This window comes from Pimephales promelas, chromosome 6, assembly GCF_988280905.1.
Source record: "Pimephales promelas chromosome 6, fPimPro1.hap1.1, whole genome shotgun sequence".
NCBI lineage: Eukaryota > Metazoa > Chordata > Actinopteri > Cypriniformes > Leuciscidae > Pimephales > Pimephales promelas.
In genome coordinates this window covers 33,524,113-33,547,464 of record NC_142774.1, presented here as the reverse complement: position 1 = coordinate 33,547,464, position 23,352 = coordinate 33,524,113, and the positions used below count along the sequence as shown (strand labels likewise).

At 36.7% G+C, this 23,352-nt stretch overlaps 1 long non-coding RNA gene across 1 annotated transcript; it reads right to left on the bottom strand.

Moving 5' to 3' along the window:
• Positions 1–5,275: 5,275 nt before the first annotated feature.
• LOC120481130 (uncharacterized) lies at positions 5,276–22,830 on the bottom strand. The gene is made up of 3 exons (XR_005623257.2): positions 22,572–22,830; positions 21,704–21,834; positions 5,276–5,674 (listed from the first exon to the last, which is right to left on the bottom strand). It is a non-coding gene; the product is annotated as an uncharacterized LOC120481130 (long non-coding RNA).
• Positions 22,831–23,352: the final 522 nt, after the last annotated feature.

Below are 23,352 nucleotides of genomic sequence, written 5' to 3'. Positions count from 1 at the left end.
GGTCAAAGTCAAGGTAATGCCATGAAAAAAATAACAAATGGAGAAATTAACAGCAGCTATAATGACAGTGGGTATGAGGTAATCAATGATATCCCAATATAATCAGCAACTGCTGGGTAATCACAGATAAAGAGGAGGATTCTGGGTATGAATTCATCAGAGGAGGTGCAGAGCTCTTGGGAGAAACTGGAAAGTGTGTCAATGAGCTTATGTGTACCAATCCTTCAAATGATTATACAGATATTCAATTGCCATTGGCTATCACATCCTTGGAAACAAGCGTGTAAAGAGAGTTTGCGCATCAATGAAAGTATTCACGATATCTGTACCATTAGGAGAGGAGGGAAGAATTTCAACATGGATGCAGGAAAATCAGTATAGCTTTTCACCCAGCACCAAAAAATAAAATAAAATAAAATAAAAGGTATTAGAAAAAGTTACAATTTCACAAGAAAGTGCATTTGCATTTTTTTTTACTTGTAACATTTTTTATAAAATTTTAATTTAGTTTTAAATCTTTATTACTTTCCATTTTATTATATAATTTTCTTCATTTTTTCTATATCCTTTATATGATTTAAGAATAAAATGGCAGCTTTAATGTTGTCTGATTGTGTATTAGCCAACTTACTAAACTGTCTTGTTTAATACAACAAATTCAATATTTGAAGTTTGTGAGAGAGTTTAAAGTTCAACGAAAATTGAAAATTTTCTCAACATCTACTCACATATTCATTCCAGACCAAAGATTGTAAATCTAAACATGGCAATTTCAGTCATCATTTTGCCTAATATTGTTACAAACATTAATTTGGGGAATAAAACCATGTGGACCACTTTTGCAGTGTGTTGTTGAGTCTGACAGAGTTTAATGAGTTTGTTGATTTTTTTCCCATTGTACTGAAAAAAAAAACTATTATTTTAACCAGGAATACTTCCTTGACCAATTACCTTCACAAGAAAAAATGCTGGCTAAAAAGTGCTAAATTTCAACATACGTGTGCCAGAAATTCCAGCACTAACTTGCACAAATCTGTGCTATGAACTCAATATTCTGTTTCCTTTCTGCCACTTTCACCAAGCATATTATTTGCTCCCAAATACCAAATGAATATGACAGCATATGTTAGAGAAAGTCTGTGCATCCCGTGTAGTGAGTTTTTATGTATTCTTGCCATTTTCTAGCTTGATATGTGTGAGCCAGTCTGTTTGCACATGTGTGAGTGTGTTAGTGAGAGAAAATCCAAGTGAGCATGTGTGTTTCTGTCTCCAGAGCCTGACTGTAATAACATATTTCCAAAGATGACATTTAATCCATGCAAACAAATCACCACGGAGACCATCAGCATTCCGCCAGGCTTATCCACTGAGCAGGAGCGTATCAACCCAGGCAGGAGTAATCAAAGCTAATAGATGACTGGGAGAGTGGAGCAGGGACAAGCGGGCATGGGCCACTCTCCCCAATCTCATATTCCAGCCATGAGAACCGTCCTCAGAGACAACAACAATCTATATCCTCATTTCCAACACTCAGAGAGGAATTCAATTGAAAACAGCAAGCCTCATTTTGCTAAATACATTTCAATTATATTTAGCATAACACTTGAAACAAGTGTTTTGATGAAAAATATTGCATTTGATGTGTTGGCCCAAAACATAATCTATGCAAGTATCTGAATGCAAGCAGTTCTACCAACATAACCTCGATTTCAGCCATCAGTGCATTCCGAATATTGGGGTTTCAATCAAAATTGGCTGACTTTGCAGTTGAAAGGTGATTTTTTTTTTTTTTTTTTTTAAATGTGCTACCTAACTATAGGGACCCATAATGCATTGGGCATTGCCATCCAAGGCCACGCCATACCAGTCTGTTATGAATGCGCATACCAGAGTCAAATACAGCCTTGCTTTAGTAAGACATACATCTTAGCAAACTTTAAGTTATTATGGTGTCGACTTGTACTATTCCCGTGTCCCATAATTCAAAGAGCAAACATTTAGCAGGAGTGAGTTACTTTCGGTTTCTAGTGAAGGATACAACAGCGTATTTTAGGCAGTGACTAAAGGCTGCAAAGAATCGTAAATATGAAAAAAAAACTTCACTGTTTGTAGTCAACATTTCATACTAGATGACCATGAATGTGTTGTAGGCCAAATGAGGGGGAAACTGCTGTTCAGTCTTCAGTGTCACATGATCCTTCTGAAATCGTTCTAATATGGTGATTTGGTGCTCAGGAAACATTTCTCATTATTTTCAATGTTGGAACTGTGAGTTTTTTTCACTAAATACAATATGTTATTAAATATTCAACAATCTGATGAATAAAAACATGAAGTGAAAAGCGTTGGCCAATAATGTTTCAGTATTCTAAAGTGAAGATCATTGTAACCCACCTAGTAACCAACTCATGCTACCAAATCCATCAGAAGGAAATACTATACTATTTAAAACCTTACAAAAATCTACAATAAAGTTTACAATGACTTCAGTAATTGCTAGGGCATTATGATGCTTTAACTTAAGAATACTGATCCAATAATTAGTAGTTCCTTTAGATGATTTTATTAACATTATTAATATCCCAAAAATCAAAAGCTTACTATGATCTCAGTCTTTATATAGAGTGCTCATGTCTTTCACTTTAGAATACTGATCTAAATAATTCGTAATTCCTTCTGAAGGATTTGGAAATACTTGAGTCATTAGTGGTTTACCATGATCTTCACTTTATAATTAATTATATATTATGCATTATTCACATTGATTAGGAACCTGAGTAGTTAGTAGTGAAAAAAAATAGTAGTTACTGATTACCTAATAGTGAACTACCACTTTCGAGTCGACTAAACACTATTACTTACGAATTTGTTAATCAGAATTTCTTGTTAGTTGATAGTAGTTTTTAAGTAGAATATTAATTATGTGTTACTCATTTGTCCCTGTAGTTATTCAATAATGATGGAACAGTGTTCTAAAATGTCTTTGAACTGAACGCTGTAGTCATCATAACAGTAAGACACGCATACTGTCATGCCAAATTAAGCTCAGCAATGGAAGACGCAAAGATTGTTCATGAGTTATTAATTCAAAACATGACAGCACCAGCGCGAGAAAGGAAATGAAAAGAATACTTTCTGGAAATCAACTCCTGCTTTGTTTTTGTCCCATATCTTTTCTACAGCAAGGTCAATGGTATTTACAAAAGCTTCGGATTCTGGTTTCTAAGCGTGTAGGACACACTCTGTCAGTAAGAGGAAAGCTACACAAGCCTCGATTTTAAGTCAATTGAACAAGAACTTAGGAAACGCTCCCTGTAAAAGATAAAGGGAGAGGGGGAAAAAGGGAGATGCTTGCTGTTATTTTGTTTGTAATGCCTTCAAAAGAATTGCGGAACATCAAGGAGGACTGAAGAGACTGAAAGAGAGTGAAAGAGAGAGAGGTAAAGACATGTTGATATTAGATGAAAAGTAAAAAGGAAGATAAAAAAACACTGACAGCACTGAGAAAACAACTCCCTTGCTTTGAGTGCTGCTCTACCAAGACGAGAGACTTTGAGAGAGGTTTCCCATCACATGAGAAATGTGTGTGTCGTATGTGTAAAGGAGTGAATCGGTGGGTTTGGGTTAATCCAGAACCAGCTGCTCGCTTCCAACGGCACAGGCGGAAGCAGGAACAAGCTGCCTGACATTTGTGTCTGATTGAAACAAGCAGCCAGAGACTGAAACCTGACATTTGAGCTTGAATGAAAGTAACGTTACAAAGATCTTTCTGGTTGACTGAAACAGAAGGAATCACATTCAACATGAGAGGAGCCACAGGAGAGGAAATATCAAAACGAAAAAAAGTGTCAACTTGAGATATGTAACCCTTAAGATGCAAAGGTGACATCTAGTGGTGCACGATATATATCGACCGCCGATATATAATATCGGCCGATATGGTCAATATTTTACACATTCCGATGTCAAAATAGGGCATATGTGAACAGGCCGATAATCATTCCTGTGGATTTGACGTGTGTGTGTAGATGTGAGTGTGGGGGCGGCCGGGCGGGGATGTTTGTTTTTGCACGAGCGCATACATTACGAGTGCAAGTCCTGTCAATTTAAACATCAAGCGCAAGGAGACTTGCATGCTGTTTTCTGTCAGCCTTACTAAGATGTATTTTTGTCCCACCAAAGCCTGGCTTGACCGATGAGTGAGTCGATAGATGACTGACTGCTCTGCTTGTTTAACTCAGAGATCGAGCAGAGAAAGTGAAAGACTACCGCTGGTTGTGAATTATGCCAAAATAACGTTGCCTTGTCTTCTCTGAAAAGCTTTCCACACATTCAGATGATATAAACAACACTTCAATAAACAAAAAAATCTATCTAGTGATGAAATGTTTTCTGTGTTGAGACAAATCTTGTGCGATGTCTTAAACTGCTGGATAATCACACAACATGTGCCGTGGTCTGTTAATGACACGTTAGATTCGCGAACTAATGACTCATTTGAACCGATTCACTTTAAAGAATGGTTAAAACAACTGATCTGTCCAACACTGAACTCAAGAGACATAAAGCGGAAACACTTTACAATAAGGTTCCATTTATTAAAGTCTAGTTAACTGCATTAGTTAACATTCCATTATTAGTTTCTATGCGGATTTACTCCATGACAAATCCACCCCAGTCATAGAATGATTCATTCTTTCCAAGAGCTATTCAAGTCATCTGGTGAAATAGTTTTTATATCGCAATATATATATTGCAAAAAAATAAAAATAAAACATCCCAATGACGTTTTTTACCAATATCGTGCAGCCCTAATCCTCGCTATGTATCTTCTATAGAGAGATATCGACATCGGTAAATATTGGTATCGGCCAAAACAGCAATATAAATATCGGTTATCGGTATCGGCCATAACAGCAATATTAATATCGGATATCGTATCGGCCACAATTTTCACATCAGTGCATCACTAGTGACATCTTTATTATTCTCTATTTATATCTATTATGATTAATAGTATACACACACACACAATTATATTCACATATTTAATATTATATGTATTTTAATTAAAAAATAGGTGATATAGATAGCAGCAATTGCAAATTCGCAATGTTAAAATAAATAAATGTTTTTTGTATCCAGTATATAAGCATGTTACCTATTAATACTTTACTTTAAATTTTTTAAATATAACATTATTTTGAGTCTGGGACAAGGGTAAAAAACACAATCTACACATAAGCAAAAAATAAATGATAAAGGTAAAAAGTTTTCAATGTAGTTTTAATGTGACCTTCAAATAAAAAATAAAAAATAAATAAATAAAAATGTTTTAATACAATTCAACCCCAGGGACATAAATGTGGTTGAAGGTTAAGAAACAAGCACATATACATGCAGCCGCATCATCGCACACACATATGCACTGAATGTAATTTGAAAAAATGAAGAGCGAGAGACGAAAATAGGATGTTAGTCTGTCGTGAGATGAAGCTAAATAGTCATGACAGCTTTGTGCCTTTGATGCCCCTCCGAATTGTGCTTCAGGCTTCAGAGCCCCTGAAGGTCTGAGTGTGTGTGAGCATGCAGCGAAGTGACCACCAGACTCTGGCCACTGACAACTGATGGTTTCTGACAGCTTGCTCATTATTCTGATGCAGAAAGTGTGTATCTAGAAAAAAAAACAAACAAAAAAAACCCCATGCTTCAAAACAGAAAATAAGTTGAAGGTGACTTTAGATATTAACATTTCCTTGATATAAATAACTACAAATCACTTTTTTTTATTCAGTCTTTGAGAGTGATGAAAGTAAACTGGTTTGACTTTATGCCATTTGCTTTATGAATAACAAACAAGCTTGTCCAAACTTTCTTACTTGAAACATATATTAAACAAACTTATATATTACATATATACAGTAAGTCAACAATATATTCTGTGATTCCGGGTTCAAATTTATAAATAAATTAATTGCATAGCTTCATAAAATCTTAAATATAGCGCATAAGACCAAATGTATGATAGTTTTAGGTTGATTTTTGTAGGGCTGGACACAAGCTTGAGATTCAAATCAGTTCGATTCCATATCGATTAATTTAGGGCTAACAGGTACTGTACAACATTTCTCTAAGATGAAAATTCTCTCAGCTAATGCTGTAATTATATATAAATAATTTTTTAATAACAGTTATGTCTCTACTTGTTTTTAAACATTTTAAACATTGTTACTCAAATGTAATAAACATTTAAAATGTGGCTGTCTTGAAAACGTGACGTATTTATTCAAACGTACATAAAATATTGAAGAACAGGTTAAGTAAAAATGCAAAGAATATGCACATAGTCCATATATTTAACAACATATTCACCTCTAGAGTTGATTTTTCTTGCTGACTAATACATTTTTGGACATTGAATAAATTTGCTGAGGGAAATGTACCATTAGGTGAGATTGTTTACAAGCTGTTTTATTGAGGTCTTTCCACGGTTGAAACATTGATTGAGCGATTACATGAAACATGACGCGGACTTCGGTAAGGTATACTGTATCTTTCAACATACCTTCTGATGTTCATTCATGTTTATTTCATGCTTTAGTAGTAAAGCAGAAGAGATGATCGGTTCACATGCATTTCAATTGAACTGAGGCGCTACAGTGGTCTGTCACATCATATTAAAGAGCACCAAAAAGGTACTTATTGTTTGAATTTCATAAATGGACAGAATTTAAAAGCTAAGACATGTTTTCATATCAAAAGTAACAATCTTGTAATTTATTGGATGGAGGCACACTACAAATTTTCATTTATTCATCTACTGAAAGCAGCATAGACTTAAAATCGAATATTTGGATTTAAGAATCAATATGGTTCTTCAAAATGAGAATTGATTAAATTAACTCCGTCCCAACTTGACAGTGCCCCTTTGGACAATAATAATATGGAAAATAGCAGCGTGAATATTCTGCTTTTGAAAGTTTTCCCCCCACAGACAAAAGAAAATATAACATGTTTGGATCAACATGAGGTAAATGACAGAATGTGTTTATACACAGGTGATACTGCCCACAGGTGATGTCACCTAATACCATTACCAATCAGTGCTGTTACTGCTAACTTAAGGATTAAATATAGTTTGTCGATTGAAATAAAGATGATAATAAAATAAAATATCAATATTATATGCAAAACTTAAAAAAGGCTTGTCAAGAATCAAATTGAAGTACTGCAATTACTGACAATGAAATAAAAATAAAGCCAAATATGAAGCAAAAACAAGTGAAAAAATCATATAAATGAATATAACTGAAAAAATAAAACCTTATTAATTTCAAACTATAATACTAAAATAACACTGTTATCAATCTTTCTATTAATACAATATAAAACTCAAAAGGGTCCTACATCACAACCTATCCATCAAATCTGCCTCAAACCATATGAAACACACACACACACACACATCTGGTTCTCAATGCAAAGCACTTGACAAATCCATTGAGGTTAAGTTTAACACAAGCTTCATAACGGCAGTCGTCCTACTCTGTTTAACCCATCCAAATGTCTTCTTGGACCAAAAAAAAAAAAAAAAAAAAAAAAAAAAAAATCAAATTGAAGTGACCTGAGAGCAGTCTTAAGCAAACTCCAACTGAAATAGAGAGAGAGAGAGAGAGAGAGAGAGAGAGAGAGAGAGAGAGAGAGAGAGAGAGAGAGAGAGAGAGAGAGAGAGAGAGAGAGAGAGAGAGAGAGAGAGAGAGAGAGAGAGAGAGAGAGAGAGAGAGAGAGAGAGAGAGAGAGAGAGAGAGAGAGAGAAAGAAAGGGTTGAGGAAGAAGGAAACTCTGTTGGTCTGTGATATAAAATGTCACCAAAGGGTCTCTGAAGGTGATGTGGCTGCTGACCCTAATGATCTCTCTTGCTCTCCATGTCAGTTTGTCAATTTCCTCTCCCTCTTTCATTCTCCCTCTCTCTCTGGATGATCTGTAATTATATCTTTTTGGCCTGGGGTCAGTCTGCGAGGTGACATTGCTGATGTCCTGCTGTATTTTTTTTCTGGACACATGTGGTCTTAAAAAAAAAACAAAAAAAAAACGAATTCAGGTATTCAGACGGGATTAGTTTTCTAAATGATGTTGCGTCACAATTATAGACACCAGAGGGTTAAGCCCACTTTACAATATGTTTAGAAAAGTATGTTCTATATATACACACTCTGATCATGCTAAGTTAATTGCAGCTTTATTATTTGCAAAAATAAAAAGCAATAAAAAGCTTTTCTTTCAGTTTTTCATATTAGTTGATAAAATACAATTAGTGCAGAATTAGGCTTTAATGACACTGAACACCTGTAAGTAATATTTTTACAGTTGATTCTCCCATCAGTATTAATTTGGGATCAGTAGCATGTGGTATATAAGACACAATTATAAAACTAACCCCAGACATGTATTTGTTTTCCATAAACACCATTTGACACATTGCAATCTGCATGAGTTGAGGCTAGTTCGAACAAAAAAAGCTCACACTGCCTGAACAGAAATCCAATTAGTGTAACTTATGGCTCGTGTCCCCCGAGCGGTACAGGACAGTACAGTTTGATTCGGCACAGTAAACCCTGACCCGGCTGAACCCTGTGGAGAAATGCTCTTGAAGGAATTCTAGCACTGAACCCACCGGGCAGTTAACTGGGTCCAACTGGTGTTCCCCACACCAAGAGGTGAACATCTTCCACCTCAAGGCATATCATTTCTTAGTGGCCGGAGCTCTGGAGTGGAGGATGATCTCCACGACCTCAGTCGAGAGACCAGATTCTATGCGCTTGGCCCCCATGGCGGGCAGCCTGGCCGCATTCAACTCCCTTATAACAGTTTGCTGAGAAAGAGCGAGCGGGGCAAACCCTGTGGGGCTTAACATGTCTGTGAGTGAATGTGGGTGTGCCACTACAACGGGTGAGGGTGCAGTCTCTGAGAAGAATCCCAGGCGAGTCCTCAGCAGAGTTAAAAGGATATATGCGCCGAAAATTATTGCAGCGACTGAAGACGGCGAGATGAAGGCCAGCGGCTTTAGGTACAAAGGCTCGTCCTGCAGAAGGCTTGTTCTCAGACGGTGCAGCTTCTTCACTCAGGATCCAGTGATGCATGAGCTTCGCTGAAGATATGAAAACTCTGATTATATCAGCCCATTGAGCTGTATTTACAGCCCCAGGCCACGCCCGTTTCGGCGGGACGTGACGTAGCGGGCACGCCCCCATTGGATCTGACGTCAAGGGCCTCTCTCGATAGGCTGCTGCAGTTGAAAGGCACGCGAGCCGTCTTGCCTATGTCAGCATGCTGCCGCAACGCATTTTACATTAATTCAAAATTAAGGATAATTTTTGGCTAAAAATGGCTAAGTTAAAATGTGTTTTTACAATAGTTTTGCTTCTTAAATAACAAAAAGTTGGATGAAGTAGCTTTTTGTAACTGGTGAAGAGATATAGTAAAACAATTTGGCTTATGTAACACTACTTAATGTTGTTATGTTTGTAGATTTACTGCTTTTAGTAGTTACACCCAAACAGCAATGTTAATTTGATTAATTTATAATAAAATGAGTTGTTATAACGCTAAAAATAATTGACCAGCATGTCATGAGAAACCACTGAAGTTAACCTCTGAATAACACTTAAGACTGTGGCAGTCCTTTTCAAGTTTTCAGCTCTGCTGCAAAAATCAATTCTAAAATCAAATATGAAAGATGAAAGACTATGCAGTAATTGAATGTGTGTTCTCTTGGCAGTTGCTGACAGATCTTTCCTAACTCATTTGCGCCCTGCTTGGAAGGGCATAGGAAAACTGAAAACATTCCTGCTGGAATCCATCAATAAATCCGTGAGCGATTGCATCAACCAACTGGCTGCATGTTTATTTGCTAGACTAGTATGATTCGTCATGTGCATTAGTATAGTTGTGTTTGTGTGTGTTTGTGTTTGACTGTTGAGCCCCAAAAGTCATCATAGCTAAATGTAAAAAGGTCACATTCACTTGGACCTTAGACCCAAAAAATGTTTCTGTATTTGAAGTTCAGAATCTCTTAAAGGCTTCATTGAAGTATACATACAGAAGAAACGTCTCTGACCTCGGATCAGGCCCGTTCTGCTGCACATGGCCACACTGCATGTGTACAGACAGAAGGCAACTTAACTGATCTGAGGTCAGAAGAGAGGTGGTTTGTTGGAAAAGGGATTAATAGGAGTTGAGGAGGAGGAAGAGGGGTGAGTCAGAGTGTTTTGAGGCTGGAGATATGACATGAATGTAGCTTGGGCGCCCTCTGTTGAACAAATGGAGCATGACATTACACACACAGCACTGGCCATCTCTCTTTTCTTTCTCTTTAACTAGTTTTGTTAGATCTGCATAATAGGTATTAGAGAAGGTACAGAAAGTATTTGACTTCAAGTTGTCTGTCTTGTGTATGATGTAAAGGGTTACGTGTTTTGAAGATGAAAGGACACTGGCATTATGAAACTAATATATGCAGAAAGCACTGTGTCTCTTGTCTGCTCTGCTGTGAGCTCTTTGATTGGTGGAATAAAATGAAATGTCTGCCAAAACAGTGTTCAGGGAGGGTCAGAAAAAGAGGAGGATGGCAGCTTGATTCTCCAGAGCATACTAGACCAAATCCTCTGCAATTTCAGTACTACACAAGTGGCATTTCACTGGCTTAGAAACACCCATCCTCACTCTCCCAGAGGTGTGGTCTTCAAGGAGGCAAGAGTACCTCAAAAAAATAAAAATAAAAAAAGGAGAAAACAACCAAATATGATTGAATAATGTATATTTATCAGATCAAGTTTCACTAAGTTTCAGAAGGAGAAAGCACCTCTTTTGCCTCCCTTAAGCTCATAGTTTTCTCATTTATATTTTTTTAATAATAATTAAAAAATTAAAAAAAATATAAAAATGTGTACCTTTTAGACCATGACCTCCAAGTTTATAAAGAATCTCTTGACTTATGGTCTGACACAGGTATGAAATAGCCAAGCAACAGTATATAATTAAAATGCACACAAATACACTTTTAACTGCCATTAGGTCTGAAGCATTTTGTTGTATTTTTAAATGAACCATCACAATATGGAATAATATGAGCAGAGTGTCTGGGAGGAGACATACAGGTGTCAATATAGCATAATATGACAGTAGTTAATCATACTGATATTAAATCAAACTGAAATGACTGGCAGGATATGGGAAATCATTCTTGATTCAGTAAAAAACATCTTTCATGTAACTTTTAAGCAATAGTTTGGCCTGTTAGACCATTTATAACTAAACCAAAAATTCCAATTCTGTCATAATCTCCTCACTGTCATGTTGGTCCAAAATGGCATGGCTTGCTTTCTTTGTAGAATGAAAGATGGTTGAACAACACTGGGCTCTAAAAACAGTAGTTTGGAATGGCATGATGTGAGTAAATGATGACAGAATTTTCATTCTTTTGATGTACTATATGGGGATTTAAAAGAAAGAGATGTTAATGGCCCCCTGAACTGAAAAATAGTTAATTTCAAAGCATTTTATTGTGGTTTGTGAAGATCAATTGGGAGAGTCAGTTCAGTCTCTTGATTAATTTTTGAAACAACAATGAATGCTAAGTGACCCTTGCACTTTTCCAGAGGCATGTTTGGGACTCAAACGGAGCGCTGCATAACATATTGAACTCAGTACAAGTATATATATTACAGGAGCTCATATGCAGTGCCCTGGAAGTGTAGTGTAGGGCCCCAGGGCAATACTGTTGAGGGCGAACACCGACTGGTTCAGTACTGAGTGAGATATATACAGATATACAGTTTTATAAATCCCTGGGTAGAGATAATGCACTGTTTGCTATTATAGGATGTCTGGTATCACACCAAGAAGAGGAGGAGGAAAAGAAGGCTAATGATGAAGTACATGACAAAAAGGAGGAAACAGGAAGGGAGGGGTGTGAGACAACCATTAACATAGTGACCAACAGATGGATAAATGTTGTCATCTTATTATCAGGGAGGATTCATCCTCCCTCCTCCTTCTCTCTGGCTCGTTCACCCGCTCTCTGTCCCTGCTAAAGGGGAAGACTGGAGGATCATTAGTACTGGTGTCTATGTAAATATGTAGATGTGGTTGGTGCAAATGCATGCATCAATGTAGTGAGGAATGGTGTGTGTGTGTGTGTGTGTGTGTGTGTGTGTGTGTGTGTGTGTGTTGTCTGTGCTATGACTCATTATATGCATCTCCCTCTCCCACTCTCTATCTCTCTCTCTCTCTCTAAGTCTCTAATGAGTCTGTACCTGTCACAAAATTAGGAGACATACACAACACCTGTTCCCTCCATTTCAACAGCAAACTGTCTAGACTGATGAAAAGTTTCACAAAACTGCATGATAAACAAATCTTTGCAATTATATCAAGATCTAAACTACACAGGACACACAGACAGAGAGACAGGCGGGCGGGCGGGCGGGCGGGCGGGCGGAAGGACAGACAGATAGACCATTCAAATGATAGACATATATAAGATGGACATATATATATATATATATATATATATACATATACATATATATATATATATATATATATATATATATATATATACATATACACACACACTCACCTAAAGGATTATTAGGAACACCATACTAATACTTTGTTTGACCCCCTTTCACCTTCAGAACTGCCTTAATGTGCCATTGATTCAAAAAGGTGCTGAAAGCATTCTTTAGAAATGTTGGCCCATATTGATAGAATAGCATCTTGCAGTTGATGGAGATTTGTGGGATGCACATCCAGGGCATGAAGCTCCCGTTCCAACACATCCCAAAGATGCTCTATTGGTGATTGTGGGGGCCATTTTAGTTCAGTGAACACATTGTCATGTTCAGGAGGAAACCAATTTGAAATGATTCAAGCTTTGTGACATGGTGCATTATCCTGTTGGAAGTAGCCATCAGTGGATGGGTACATGGAAATAAAGGGATGGAAATGGTCAGAAACAATGCTCAGGTAGGCCGTGGCATTTAAACAATGTCCAATTGGCATTAACAGGCCTAAAAAGTGCCAAGAAAACATCCCCACACCATTACACCACCACCACCAGCCTGCACAGTGGTAACAAGGCATGATGGATCCATGTTCTCATTCTGTTTACACCAAATTCTGACTCTACCATCTGAATGTCTCAACAGAAATCGAGACTCAACAGACCAGGCAACATTTTTCCAGTCTTCAATTGTCCAATTTTGGTGAGCTCTTGCAAATTGTAGCCTCTTTTTCCGATTTGTAGTGGAGATGAGTGGTACCCGGTGGGGTCTTCTGCTGTTGTAGCCCATCCACCTCAAGGTTGTGCGTGTTGTGGCTTCACAAATGCTTACTGCATACCTCGGTTGATTTGAGTGGTTATTTCAGTCAAAGTTGCTCTTCTATCAGCTTGAATCAGTCGGCCCATTCTCCTCTGACCTCTAGCATCAACAAGGCATTTTCGCCCACAGGACTGCCGCATATTGGATGTTTTTCCCTTTTCACACCATTCTTTGTAAACCCTAGAAATGGTTGTTCATGAAAATCCCAGTTACTGAGCAGATTGTGAAATACTCAGACCGGCCCGTCTAGCACCAACGACCATGCCACGCTCAAAATTGCTTAAGTCGCCTTTCGTTCCATGTTTGGAGTTCAGAAGATTGTCTTGACCCCACACCCCTAAATGCATGGAAGCAACTGCCATGTGATTGGTTGATTAGATAACTGCATTAATGAGAAATTGAACAGGTGTTCCTAATAATCCTTTAGGTGAGTATATATATATGAAGAGTTCAGATGCAAAAGCCTCTAAATGCCATTTGAAATTTTCTTCTTTAATGACGATTTTTATCAAACTTGTATATTTAAGTTCAGTAATTTCACTTAAATGGCAATGATAATTACCTATTAATTGTTATTTAAGTGAAAATTACTGAACTTAAATATACAAGTTTGATAAAAATCATCATTAAAGAAGAAAATTTCAAATGGCATTTAGAGGCTTTTGCATCTGAACTCTTCATATATATATATATTAACAGACAGAAAATAGAATTGTAGATAGTTTGACAAAACCACAGACTGTTAGTTAGGCATAACAAAGAGAAGCTTTTTTTGTTTTTATGTAACTGAAATCATTTAGTACAGTCATGCTTGTCTTTGTAAAAGCCGACTTATAGTGTCTCAGCAGAGATATAAAAGCAGAGCACAAAATCCTGTCTCCTAAGAGAAGAGAGCTCACTGCTATTGTGTACAGCTTGTGTAATAGTTACTAATAGAATAACTGTTTCATCTAACACACACACGCACTTAAAGGACAGGGAGCCTGACTTTAATAAGGAAAACAAAGCAATACAAATAGTACTTGCAGTACAGAAAGTGAGAGACCGAAAGCGAGAGAACATGCTTTTACCACTATCGTGTTAATGGGTTTTTAAAACTTTATGAAGCCCATTCTGCTCACAGCACAAAAATGGAAAAAAATGTTTTGCAGACATGAACATGAATGCATTTATCCAAACAGAAGCTATAATGATGAGTGGCATAAGCATCCAAACAAACACACTCGTATGGACAGATAGAAAGGTGAAGAGTTCAGAATGGTGGAAATAAGGCTAATCTTGGCAAGACTACCCTAATTGTGCACTCTGGAAGAGAGGCTAAACAATGCGTGTTTGCATGTCTGGCTGAGGGCCAGGGTCTCTAACGGTGGTCTTTTCTCTCACATGTCATAGGTGGTGGTAGAAACTGGTAGAGGGCCAGGCCCCTGGCACCCTGGACAGACTTGGGCATGATATGGGCTCAGTGGGAGCCAATGGGGGCAGAGAGATGGTGCTTTGTGATTTCAGCGCGGGCACCACCCTGCGTGGCACAGAGTTGCGAACAGCTGTGTCTCTGCAATTCACCCGTCAACAGTGTGCCCAACAACAGATGGCCCCTACACACTGCAGCGTATGTGTGTGTGTGTGTGTGTGAGCCCTAAATACACATGTAAAGTTCTCCTCAAATACTTGTACATTCTTTGGATGCACAGTTCAAGGAACTGCGAAAAACAAACATGAGTAGAAGAGAGCAAATACGACATGTTTTGCTGCTTTTTGTCCTCTGACTCAGACTGCGTCTACTAGCTTCAGAGCTTCAGAAGAGAGGCTGGCACTCAAAAAGAAAGAAAAGGAGTAAGGATAAAGGCATGTTCACACCAAGGTAACAACTATAAAGACAGAGTTACTAAAAATACTAGTTTCTAAAAGAAATGAGTCAAATTATCACTTTTATGTCACTTTTCAATACTGGTTTGAAACTCATTTACAAGAGTAAATCTACAAATCTTTAGTAATTAAAGATTGTCCATACACTTAAATCACTATAATTATCTCAGTGTCGACTTTGTGCAGAACAAATGCATTTATAGTACACTAGTAGTGATATTTAACAGTGGTAAGAGAACAGTTCAAGTGAAGCCAACAAAAAAAATAGCAAGTTCATTACAGCTTTGAGGTCAAGTTAATCAAATCAGTGAAATCACTAGTTTAAATACATCCACTGGCACAGAGCTGCGATTTTACTTGATTTATTAAAACAATTCATTTATTCTAGCATGGCAATTGAACCCGGGTCATTCTGCATAAAGAGTAACCTTCTACTCCGGCTCAACTAGACACTGCATATTTGTAGTGGAACATGCAATCAATTTAGAAAGTTATTTAAGGATGTGTTAAATCTTTGAAGTGCATTAGGTTCTGACTAAGGATTTTGTGTGTGTGTGATTTTGTGATCTAATGTGATGTTCTAATTTGATTAGAAAACACTAACCAAGATTTAAAGACCCCTTGTGATGAAAATCAAGTTTTTAATGTTGTCTATGTGGGGTTTTTAATATGCTTTAAGAGAAACCATGAGCAAATTCATAAGCCAAAACCATTACGGAGTATTTTCTGAATAGCAGAAAAAAAAAAAGCACGAAATCGCTGATGTTTCTTACGTCCTAAACTATATTTTGATCAATCACGTCAAAGTGCGGGCAGGTTTAAGCATATTATTAACTATTCTCTGAAGCAGAAAGGTCTCAAGAGAAGCCAGATTATCCCGGTGTATTAAAAAAAAAGTGTACTTTTAACAATATAGCGGGTGAATTATGTTCTAATGATCTGAATCTGATAGGGCAAATCGGAACATTATTTGTGAATCATTGTTAGCTGTTTGATAACGTAGTCAAGCAAAAGGCTAATCATATTATTTACTGTTATGTGTTCGACGTTGTAGAGAGCGATACATAAATTGCATTACCATTCTGATTCATTGACTTGTAGATGAGCCGGTATGAGTGAGTGGAGGTGGGGCTCATTTGCATATTCATAAGATCAGAGTACACTAAATGAAGCAAGGGTGTGGAGTTACATTCAAGCTATTTTAAGGGATGAATCATTTTTTCCCCACGAAAAAAAAAAAAAAAAATGCCATTTTGGTGATCAAAAATTAGTTTTAACCCATTAAAACCGGATCACACATTACTTTTAAGACCGGATCGTGCATCTGTGCGTAGTGACCTTTAGGCCCAGCAAATGCGTCTGCATCATTTTGAGTGGTGTCAGCTTTTTTATTCCATGTTTTTATCTGATAAAAAAAGTTTTTATCTTGAGCCTGAGAAAAGAAGGTTTTAGTAGGCTTTGAAAAATTTTGACAAATATTTCTGGAAACCTTAAGGTTTTGGGAGGGGGTTTTCAGAAGAGCAGACCTTTTTTAGCAGGCGTTTTAGGCCTAAATAGGTTAAGGGATACAATTATTGACTACACAGGGACTTTTTAATACAATCATTACACATACACAATATGTATGTATTTAATACATCCTTACACATACATTTATCTAAACTACTATGAACTCAAATTGAGTGAATCTTTATCATATTTTATATTTATCTAATCACTTACCCTTTAAAATGTTGTTTTAAAAGCCTAGTTTATCACAAATAATGACAGAGAGAGAGAGAGAGAGAGAGAGAGAGAGAGAGAGAGAGAGATGGCTAAATTCCACCTCCTCTTCTCCAAGGATCATTCATTCCTGAATGATGATAAATATATCAAACTTTGTTACTTTTTTCTCTCCACAACTTTAATATTCTCTTCCCTTCCTCCCTTCATTTCTTCTCATTTGCTGTAACTCTCTATCCATCATCCATCTCTGCCTTTTATTCAATGCTGTACCTCCATGACCCATTCAGTCATTAAAGGCTCCACCATCAAGGCCACTGTCTGTAAACAAACAACTCCAGTGCTCTACTTAGATCAGTTTCATAACACTCCACCTGCTCTCTGGCCCTCTGGAGATCAAACTGTGTCTGATTCAGGATCAGTTTTGCAAGCGTTTCGTGTCTCTCGTGGGGAAGTCTACATTAGACACAACTTTATCTGCCAAATGCTTTTGGAGGCAGATCAATTCACTGTGGTGCCACAAAGGATATCTGAACACATTCGTACACACGTGCATGCAGAGGCTTATGAAGGGGAACTTTTCCATGACCTGAACAAAGGCAGTATTTGACAAATACAATAAGACCACTTGGTGTTTTTACGATAAAGTCCTTATTCATATAAAAAGTTTTCATAGCTCAATATAGTTAGCCGGAAAATAATAAAGCTTAACCTAAAATAAGTAGAGAAGTTTGACTAATACAATAAGACCACTTGGTGTTTTTACGATAAAGTCCTTATTCATATAAAAAGTTTTCATAGCTCAATATAGTTAGCCGGAAAATAATAAAGCTTAACCTAAAATAAGTAGAGAAGTTTCTTAAATCCATACTCAAACCTACCTCATCCAACCCAAGTTGCATATCTAAACCCAAATATGTGATGTGGTAATTAACTGTCTGCGGAGTTATTGCAGGTATTTTAAAAAATGTGCAAGTACCATAGTCAACTGTTGTAGTATTACTGTATATCCCAAGCACACTGGATTCATTGATCTACAACACGTTTAATCCCATCTTCAGTGCACCTTTCACAGCTGAACCGCACATATAAGCCAATAAATGAAATAAAGCTTACTGTGTGCTCCTCTGATATAAACAATGAATATGTGGTGAGTGCGTGTAAGGGTTGAGAGGTCAACTCACTCAATTTCACATCTCTGCCCCTTGACTGAACAGACTGACTATATATCTGTGAGAATGGGGCAGGAGGGCCGATCTTATTATTGATCTTGTCCACACACGCACACACACACACTTACACAGTACAGCGCCAGTGCAGCTTTGATATTAGGATGTTAGATTTGATCTTCCATATTGATGAAGCAGAGATAAAGAACAAACGTGAAGTGCGTACAGAGAGTTGAACTACACCTGAACCTTAAAATACACAGGCACATGACGATCCACATGATCTTTATATAATAATGCACGCGCTTTCTCGCTCTCGCTCTCTCGCTCTCTCTCTCTCTCACACACACACACACCTAACACTAAATCTTTACAATCAATGCAGTAGACAGGCCTCTTCAGTACAGCTCTGTACAGTACAGCATGAAAAGAGGGTTGCCAGAAGAAAAAAAAAATGTGTGTGTGTGTGTGTATATATATATATATATATATATATATATATGAAGAGTTCAGATGCAAAAGCCTCTAAGTGCCATTTGAAATTTTCTTCTAAAATGATCATTTTTATCAAGCTTGTATATTTAAGTTCAGTAATTTCACTTAAATGGCAATGAAGATTACCTATTAATTGTCATTTAAGTGAAATTACTGAACATAAATATACAAGCTTGATAAAAATGGTCATTTTAGAAGAAAATTTCAAATGGCATTTAGAGGCTTTTGCATCTGAACTCTTCATATATATATATATATATATATATATATATATATATATATATATATATATATAAATAGGTAAACATAAACAAAAAATATATATAGACAGGTAAACAAACAAATGCATTCATGCCTATGAAGTACAACTCATTTCAGTGATTTCTTTTTTTTCTTTTTTTTCTCACCATCATAGCAAAATATAGATGGTAAGATTTTGGAAATGTAATTAAACCCAAGTGCAGGCAGAAGACAACAACATGTCTAGTGTGAACACATTACGTCACATTGAAGCTCAACTGAAATGCATCGCTGTGGACTGTAAGCCGACTGTAATGCTTTTGTTAAAATATATGCAAATAGACCACATAGCCACTGTAAACCGCAAACCTTGTATGTCCATAACTGATACTTTCAGGAAATAGAAAAAACAAACAAACAAAAAAAACAACACTTTTTAAAATAATAAGATGCTTTGCGCATGCTATTTAAGACACACTTCTCCACACCTCAAATACATAAAACATTTGCCTTTATATATAGAGTTTCTTAAATAAAGAAAACACTGTACTCATCCAAACAACAGTTCTTTATTTAAAAATAATAATAATAATAATACTTTATTTGCCAGTTTACCCTGTCTTTACAGAGTGTTTCTGTAACCTGTTTGTTTGCCACGTGTATGTTTCTCTGCCTGTTCTTGACCACGATTTTTGGATTACGGATTTGGATTAGTTTGCGTTTGGACTGCTGCTACTGTTATCAACCCTGTGTACATTTATTGACCACGCTTCCCGTCTTCTTAAACCATACTTTGTTTGTGCCACTGTGTTTAAAACACCACATATGGATTCAACTACTCAAACAAGTCAGTCATCATTACAGATCCACAGGATCGTGTGCATTTATTCCTTGTTTCTAAACTCTTTTTCTAAACTGCAAGGAAAGTCCCACTAGAGAATCCCGTGATAAGGTACCTTGCTCAAGGGCAAAAAGGCACACAGGCGGAACTGAGATTATAGTAAACTTTAGTGCATGAATCAAACCAACTTATAATGCTTGCAGTCCTTACAAAGTTGAGGACAAAAGAGATCTCCTAAGGGGATTTGATTAAACTATCAAAATATAAGCAATATGTTTTAGATTTATCTGACAAAATTATTTGCCAAAATATAGCTACAGGATTTATTTTAATATGCAAAACATGTCAATGGAAAAAGCACGGACACTAAGTGTAATCAGTTATTATTATAATCAGTTATTATTATATTGTTGGTTATATCATGTCCGCAGAATTTGGTATGTTTCATTGCATTATCACAAATAAAACAATTGACTCCAACCACAACTATTATGCAATATGACAATCTCTCTTTTTTTTTCTTTTTTTTTTTTAGATTTCCATTTCAAATAATGTTGTTCTTCAGTTTTGCAAATAAATTACATTTTTGATTAAATTGTAATATATATTTTTTTAAATATTACCATTTTTCCTGTATTTTTATTTTTTAAAATCAAATTACAGGTGCAACCGGCTGAACATTTGAATTCATATACAGTACTGTCCATATAAAAATCACATAAACAACACTCATCTACTCAAAACCCGTATTTCGTATTCACTGCGCATAAAGATCTGCTTGGCTTTCTCAAACAATCAGAGAGTTACAGAAACTACACAGTGTGAAACAAATATCCACACAAATGAAGCGTGCTGTTTTGCTCCACTATAAAAGTTTTTCTGCACAGTTTTCCATAAATGAACAGAGAAGTGAAAATGCAATAAACATAGAGACTGCAAGGGCCTTTAGCTACAGCCATGAGGTAAACACACAAACAGCCACAGACATGCACACAACGAGGCGTACGCACTTACAAAAACAATAGGGGACTATTGATTTTCATGGGAGTGTTCTAATATCACAAAACTGTGTTACTTATAATAGGATCTTTTCGACTTCCACATCAAATGCATATCTAGAGGGCATTTTCTTTGTGTTTTCCTATTAAAAAGCAATAGCACAAGAATAAAGCAATAGAGAGAGTGGAAGAGGGGGAGTGACAGAATGAGAGAGAGAGATGTAGGTAAAAACGAATCAAACAGATGTAATTTCACATCTCAGGGACATTATCACTGCACATCCAAGCCTTTGTTTCAACAAGCAGGCCGACACTTTATTTTTAGACAGGATTTTTCGCCTCTTTACTGCTATTATTTTTCCTCTTGAAAACCACACACATCTATGAAGCAAAACGGAGCAAAAACTTGCAGTAAACAGAATGAAAAAAATGCAATTGCAATCCACTGCAAGTCATTTCACTACAGTAAACTGAATTATTTAACTATAAATTCATATACAAATCTACTGTATTTAAATTAGTCACACAGTAACTGATCTTGTGTTCTACTAAATTCCTCTGTTGTGTTATTGTGATTTCATTTAATTCAATTCAACATCCTGTGGGTCACACGCGCGCGCGTGCACACACACACACACACACACACACACACACACACACACACACACACACACACACAATGGAAAGCCCTTCTAATTAACCTATGTTGCCTATGAACAATAATTCCATGTTATGTTGTAAACGACCTAATGACCACTCATGGTCACGGTGATTAGAAAGCAATGCACCGTGAACATCCACACACATTTTCAGGCCTGTACATCAGAGCTGAGAGCTGAATATCAAAATGTTCTGGTCTCCTCTGAACGTTGGACACCATGGCATACTGTAGTAACTGTATAGAAATGTCACTGCGGCGACAGAAACCAATTGAAAGTATTAACTGAAACCGAATCAGGCGTATTATAGAGGTATGTGGTTGCTTACCGACTGAAAAGGTCGTCAATGCCGGTCACCTGCATTTGTGTTTTGCATGCTGATCTGCCGGTGGATTGGATGGTCAATGTAGGAGTTCAAAACTCAGAGATCACATTGAATGGGATTTCCTTCATTTATACCTGGAATAAAACAAAAAATAAGTTTAATAAAATAAAGAAGAATTCATTTTCCAAGTTACTAATCAAATTAAAGCAAAATCCACACATTGACAATGTACAAATGGTCAGATTTTCTTGCTTTCATAAAATCACAAGAATTATCAAGCTAATTTGTAGCTCATGTCAGCTTAAGTTCAATATTAAACAAAATGCATAATAATACTAAAACATATTGGTCTAAACTTTTTTTAGCACATCCCAATATATGTCAACAGTCCCTCTGGAGAAATCTGGGTTAAGCAGTGGTGACATCTTTCTAACCTCATTTTATCCGAGTTTCCTCGTAAGCATTCACCTTGCAACCTTGGTGTTAACAGACCTGCTCCGTAAATTTCAAATTACCACCACCCCATTTGTATTCATGACACTTCTTATTATAATAAAATAACTCCCCAAGCAATATCTGACCTCCGTTCATAAATATAACGTTAAACCAATGCCATTCTCCCTAAACCAAGTACAGTAAGGCAGGCCTCCTACACACACAGAAACAAACTGTTGTTTTTAGAGGCCATAGACCCATATTGACATTTTCAGACACATTTGTCGAGGTATAGCGTTTGTGACCATGGTAGGCTATATTAAATTAGTTCAGTTCTCATGTAACGTTACTGTCTGCCTAATGCTACTCCAATGTACATGTCAAAACATAATAAACTTGTCATGTTTTGTTTATATTTTATAGGAAATGTACCTACAGGTCTTCACAAGCTCCACGCGCAGGTGTTGAAATAATAAACAGAATCAATCGTATTCGCATGTTTGGTCGTCGACAATTTGCCAGTAAGTTTCCACTTTGTCTTGCGCTGTTTTGATGAATTATTGCGGACACATCCACCGTATGAACTACTATTAGAAAGAGTTGTTCGTTTACTGAGTGAGAAATGGCAGACAGACGATATGAATCCCGATTCCTGAGCGCGATGCCCGAACCTGTTTGACCTATATTCACGTCGCTCTCGCGGTACTTTGATCGGTCAACTCAACACACCAATCAGAAAACTGTTGACTGTTGATGGTATCACATATATGGTAATATTTGTTAAATATTTGTAAATATGGTAATAGTTGTTAAATATCTGCTGCACACTACCTACAAATAATGTTATCAATACAAATAAACATTCAATAATTATTTACTCACACTCTCTCTTGTATCACTTTCCTCTTTGGAACTCGAAAGGCAATATTTTGAAGAATGCTGGTAACCAATCAGGTATGAAACAGTTCGACGAATGCTGCTATCAAGATTAAGGTTAATTTTCTGTAGCTCCATTTTCGGAATGTAATCTTCCAATGTCAGACAGGAATTGCAGGATTAGCATTATCATATAGTGAGGTTAATGAGGAATGGAAAAGCAATTCTTAAATTAACTACACAAATGTGTAGTGATGCAACAGGTGGACCAAATGCTGCAACCCAGACATGTCTGAGCAGGAAAAGTTTTGTTTGTTAGAAATTCATTAAAAAGTGTAAAT